Source organism: Sander lucioperca, chromosome 21, assembly GCF_008315115.2.
Source record: "Sander lucioperca isolate FBNREF2018 chromosome 21, SLUC_FBN_1.2, whole genome shotgun sequence".
Classification (NCBI taxonomy): Eukaryota; Metazoa; Chordata; class Actinopteri; order Perciformes; family Percidae; genus Sander; species Sander lucioperca.
This window is the reverse complement of record NC_050193.1, coordinates 28,467,678-28,474,393: the sequence shown is the minus strand read 5'-3', so window position 1 is coordinate 28,474,393 and position 6,716 is coordinate 28,467,678.

The following is a 6,716-nucleotide window of genomic DNA, read 5'->3' as shown; positions in this document are numbered from 1 at the left end:
TTTCTTTAAACCAATCACAATCGTGTTGGGCGGTGCCAAGCACCAGAGAAATGCTGCGGTGCCGCTGCAAAATAGGCTCGGAAGGAACTTGTTTTGGTGGAACGTGTACGTTTAAAAGTCGTTTTAGTCGTGCAACAGAAAACTCAGATTGGACAGATAGTCTAGCTAGCTGTCTGGATTTACCCTGCAGAGATCTGAGGAGCAGTTAACCATAGTCCTCACAAATCGACCGGAGTTTAAAATGCCAACATAAAGGAAGCTCAAGGCAACGGATATCGGGCCTAAATGAATGAAATCCGGCGGATTTTCCGGTGACAACGGAGCAATCCTGAAAGTGGAATGTCAAGGATATAGACTAATCAAATCATGACTTCAAGGTCAGATCTACACTGTAAGGGCCCTGACACACCAACCAGACGGGCCGACCGTCGGTAGAAAAGCCAGTCGGACTGATCAGTCGGGTCCCGAGGTCCAAAAAATGCCTCAGAACACACTGAGGCGATGCCGACTTGAGCGTACGCTCTGCGTGTGCGCGAAACGTAATACGTCTCCATAGCAGCAGGCGGCGCTGCTCTGTATTGTTTCCATTAACAGTCTGATTGTTTCCCAGAAAATGAAAACCGGCAGCTGATTGGACGAACGCGTCACATGGTTCTTTTTTCTCCGGAAATTCACAGCCAGACTGTCATGGCGGCTTGTTCAGAATACGATCTCATATTGGACTAAAATAGTTCACCGAAACGTGTTTCTGAAAACATTTTAAGAGAGAAATAGGCCGTGCAGTTGCTGAATCTGTCTTCATTTCAGATCAACAAAGGTCAGTTTAAAAGATTTTCGTCAGATTTTGAGAGGCTCATCTGCTCCCCATTTCCGGGCGAGTCCCGACTGTCCTGTCTCTGACTGAACATGTCGGGTCGGCCCAAATGAAGGCCGACGGCTCCTCGGACGGACGCCGGCACGGGACACACGGAACAGACTCGAGTCACGGACCTCGCCAGATGGCCCGACGCCCAATTATCGGGCTGGTGTGTCTCCTCTCTAAAACTTTGCAAGCTAGTTTAACTTCTTAAAGATCCTATATTTCAAAAAGCTAGATTCCCATGGTTTTTTTTGGTGCCATATAAATACTGTGAAAGTATGAAAACGCTTAATCCACTTTCAGAAACTGTGCCTTTAAACCAGCCGTCAGGACTTCCGTTTGGCTGTTGTGATGTCACAACTATACTACATATATATATATATATATATATATGTAGAAAGTGTCGCTACCGTGCCGTTATCGTCATTCCCTGGCTGCATTGATGGAGCAGAGACTCAAAGGTGCAGATGTTGCAGACATTTAGAGAAGGCTGGGCTTTTTTGGGAGGGGGATTAAAGAGACAGGCGCTAAAACGGAGCGTTTCAGACAAAGACAATATATGAACAATTATGATTTTTTTTTTACTGAACATAGGGAAACCCAGCTATTTATCATCTCTGAGGTTGTTGTCAGGATGGTTGATTCCGCTTTGTTCATTAGTGCCACTGGCTGTTGTAACGACAGTCTTTTTAGTCGTCGGAGACATGCGAGGCAAAGTCTAAACGACCATCGTTGGCATTCTCACATGAGGGCAAAAGTGGGCGTTTGCTTAGTTTCCTGGGAAGAGATGAAAGGTCGGCACTAGCTGGGTTTCCCTACCGTTCAGTCAGAACTGAAGAAGTCTCTCAGATGGGAGACAAATGTCTTCGTAGCACCTTTAACCAAGTCGCCCGTCGCCAGTTGCCCTTAATGACAGCCTTCACAGACAAGTTCTGAAATGTGTCTTGATGAATGAAAACTTTAAATCAATAAAACTTCATCTCTCACACTTACTGTTAAGGAACGGGCTACTCAGCACTCAAGATTATGGAACTTTATTCTGCCTTGGTCATTCGAGGACACAGCTCTAGTCTGTTTTTTCTATGAGACAGGGCTATCCTAAAATAAGATGTACAGCTGAGAGAATGTGAGTCTGAAGGAAGCTGAAGGGGTTGTTAGGTGCAACTGCCAGGCCCCGTGGCATCCTGTCACTCTGTACCACTGACTGACTGCGTGTCACAACTCAGTTGCAGACGATGTGTTGGTTCACTGGTTGGCATGTTGTGTTAGCGGCTGCAAACATGTGATTTCACTGACCACTTTTAAAAACCACAAAGAGGCAGAAAAGATAGAGGGCTGGGGTAAAAGAAAGATGTAAAAAAAGATATATAAAGAGAGGGCGACACACAAATGCCTCATTTCCAGTGCATGATTCGGCTTGACTCAACTCGGTTCGATTCACATTGGTTCCAGGTGCCATTTCTTTGCCACTGCAAATAGTAACCCCTCAGTGTAGGCCTCGTTGGATTCTTTCATCAGCAACAATGTCTGGACTTCTTTTGAGGGGGCTGCAATTTTTCATAATGTGGAGCGAGTGAATGAAAAAATTGCAGTCGCAATTGACGGTAGCTTGACTATGTAAAAATGATTGGTTTGTGCAGGATGTTCTGTGTAACACTAGTGATGATTCTCTGCAGTGTTTTAACTGCACCTTCTAGTCTCGGCTCAGCTTGCTTACCAAAAAAGTACCAGGTACCAGCTGCTATCCACAACTTTTGCCAATGAAAAACCAAAAAAGAGCGACTCAAGTTGAGTAGAGCCGTGTCGTACCATGCAGTGGAAATGCAGCAAACGAGATGAGAAGCCATCAAATGTGGATGACAAACTGACATTTCAGTGGCAGAATATTGACAATGTGACAAAAAAAGAACACAATTACAAATTGTTTAGGACAGATACCTAGCAGCCTTTAAATATGGCAGTATGAAGGCCTGAAAGTAGAGTTCTGGTGGCGTAGTGACTTGCTGGGATAGTTGGTGAACTGCTGTAACGATAGATTACAAGCTAACCGCTAACATGCTAGTGTTTCTCTATTTCATCTGTAGTAGGCCATTTTAGAGGAAAATAAAGAAGAAAATAAAGCTATATCCAAGCCTGTTAGATGAGCTTGTTCACTAACAGGACAATACTTGTTCCATTGACTTGGGTTAGGGTAACTGTAAACCATTCCTGTTTTGTGGAGCAGTTGATAATCCGATAGAGGAGGTTAAACAAAAGAAATAGTGTGACACAGCTAATAAGCTACGATAGCTTACCCCACTTTGGACTCCCTGTCAAGACAGATAGCTATTGCTATTGGTCAAAGGTGCAAATTTGAAGGTCCAAATTCTAATTCTGAACTTGACACGAAAAATGTCAATTCAGGCCTTCAAAATAAAGGTCCCAGGATAGCCATTTCTATACATATTCATACATTTTACAGCCATATATATCCTTTTATACCCTTTTATATAGCTGTATTTCTCTGGCAGGCAGACAAAGCTCAGCTTGAAATACAGCTGTAACGTTTAAGTTTAGAATCCTCAAAAGAACATGTAGATTCCAAGACTTTTGACTTAAGCTTTGTATAATGAGCAGGAATACGTAGCCAAGAGGAAAGGATGCAGAACAACAATCAAGAATTTATTTTTTTAAATGGAGGGATGATGAGAGGGTGAAAGTTGTAAGATGATAAAAAAAAGATAGAAGGGAAAAAGAAATGAGGGACTGGATTTAAGAAAGAGATGAAAAGATACAGAAGGAAGAAGGTGTATAGCTGATTTGTATTTATAGATGAACACATTGCGGCGGTCAGTGTGTTTGCGGTCGTGCAAAACAATCACTGTGGGGTTCGAGGAAATTCCTCCACAGCAGACTACACAGAGCCGAGCAATCTGCTGCACTTTCAAATTACTGCACTCGTCGACCTTTCATAAACAGAGCCGCCGTCTGTGATTGCTTGTTTGTGAATGCTATCTGATGCTGTGTGTGTGTGTGTGTGTGTGTGTGTGTGTGTGTGTGTGTGTGATTCCTAACAGGAATAGGTGGGTGCTATGTGCATGCCTTGCAGGTCAGTTTGTTAAAGTTGGCAACACAGAAGAGCAGCAGGGCACCAAAGTAAACAGCCCATAAAAGGAAAAAAAAGTTGGATAGTGCTCTTATGAGAAATAGTGGCAGATTATATTGAGCTATGCAGCAACAGAAACACATACACGTTAACACACACACACACACACACACACACACACACACACACACACACGTGCAATGTCTCATGAACTGACCCCAATTATTGACACTTTGAAGACATACTTTAGACATACATATAATATCTAATAAAACACATTTAACAGCTCAAATTCAAAACCTGGTTATTGCAGATTATAATGCATTCTCACGAACAGGTTTGTATGATATCGTACGAAAACGTATGCACACCAATTCGTGTGATATCCTATGAAATTAGGCGACCGCCGGCGGCTCACGTGACAGTTAAGTATAGCAGTCTTAACAGTTAAATTTATCCGACAGAAAGATTACTGAGAGCCGGCTACAGAGCACTGTGATCTGTTGGCCGTTTCAGAGGCCAGTGCAGTTGAGTTTAGCCGACTAAAAAAGTGATCGCCATGCAGCAATGACGGTTAAGTTTAAGGACACTTTCTTAAGATTTTGGATTAAAACTCTCATGGGACAGGAACACACGTTTTCTGGGTCAGACCCATCCATCCGACCTCCACCCTATGCAGTCAAGAGCGTTCTTATACATCAACAGTCAACGTGGAGCATACAGTAATAAATACGTGGAATACATACTTTTTTTGTATGTTTATTTGTATAAGGACAATATATGCAGCATAGACCTATGCCACACACCAGAGCATTTATAGCCAAAGTTAATTTGCAATGCATGTCCCTAGATGGACCCTTTTTTAAATACAATAACTCAACACTTACATAAATGACAGTAGAGAACGCAAACTCATCAATAGATACATACCTTAAAATGCAAAATTCACAAGAAAATACAGACAAAATAATACATAACAAAGACAAATACATGTTTACTTATTACAGTGTTTTACGTTGTGTAGCTATCTGTGCAAATGGTTCCTGAGAACAGCCTGCAGATTTATATCAAGACTAGATAGACATGAAGTTTATTTGTGTTATATGCGTGGGCTACAGATGAACGTAGTACAATCTTGTGAAACCACCTCTCACTGAAGATTAAACTCAAAATCATGCAGGGCTCAATTCATCATGTTCTTCGTACTGAAGCAAACTATTTCCTAATTGGAATTCTATGTACTTATGTGATCTCTCTGTATTAACAGGTTGGCTGCAGCTGCGAGAGATTTAGGAGATGGAGGGAAAGAGGTGAGACACTGCGCAGCGTTCAGCCAGCCAGCTCGCTCACTTATCCACCACCATCCATCATCCTAACGATGACAAGATTTGTTTGGAGAGAAGCATACTCTGGATGAAGAGAGTGTTTAAATATTATGAGTCATTTGTGGCTCAAGATCTGAAATCCACCTCTAAACATTGATTAAGCCAGAGGAAGTAGCAGTCCAAATATACTTCTGCGAAGTCATGCGACAGCTGGAATTACTTTAATGAAATGATCGCCAGAGAAGAAGCTGTTGTGTGGTGCATGAATAAAAACAATGTAAATGTAAAGGAATAGTTCAACATTTTAGGAAATATGCTTATTAATTTTCTTGCTACGTTATGCTTAAATCTGGTACAGTACAGGAAATATGAAGCTACAGCCGGTTAGCCTAGCTTAACATAAAGACTGCAAACAGATGGCAACAGCTTGCCTGGCTCTGTTCAAAGGTAACAAAATGAAATCACCAAAGCTTATCTTATAAAATGTTGAACTATTATTTTAACTCTATGCAGTTTTTCTTGAAAAAAAAAGTTTAAAGTCTAACACCCAGGCAATGTAATACTATACAGCTTACAAAGTTCCACATTAGATGTCAAATGATTATTTTAGCAACCTATGTCTACCAGAGAGGACAGGTTAGCTGTTAGTAAGCTAATGTTAGCTATATGTGTTAGCAAACTAAGACTCTTACAAACAAAATACTGCATAACTTTCTGATTGATCTTCACTCTACTATAATACATGTACAGGTGCGGGGCTAGAAGGGGGCCCGGGGTGGCCCCCAAAATATGATTAGCCCCCCATCCATTGGGCTAGAGTGCTGTCAATCTGACAATTGTGATTTCCATTGGATCAGAGTACTGTCACTTGGCTGCCTGTTTTGCCAATCTTCCCAGCCCTTGTCACATGACCAATTAAAGTTTCCATGGTGACTATCCAAAATTCTGATACTATTGAACCAGCACTGAAATTGTTGTTTTTTTTTAAAGTGGCAGACTGAGCCTATAGAAAATGTGTGTTGTATTCGGATATACAATTTGTTTAAAATGAAGACAAGTGAAACAAAAAATGAACGTGATGTTTTATTTTATTATCAAATCAGTCAGTGCCAATAAACCACACTTGAAGATCCGTGTGTCCTGCACGGTTATGCAACAGCCATAACTCTTCACAATGACATGTTGACGTTCATATGGCATAATTCACAGCCGCAGGACAACAGGGCCATCAGAGGACAGGACAGTCCTGAGTAATGTCTGTCCTTCATCCAGTCTGTCCATGCCCCCCCATCCCACAGACACACAGACAGAGCCAGGGAACGAGCTTGACCTCACATCATGTCTTCTCTCCGAGTCACTTACGCCTTAACGTGTCTACTGTTTTCAAAAAGATTCTTTTTTTTTTAAAGTGAATCGCAGCAATGAGCAATAACAAAATAAGACGTAA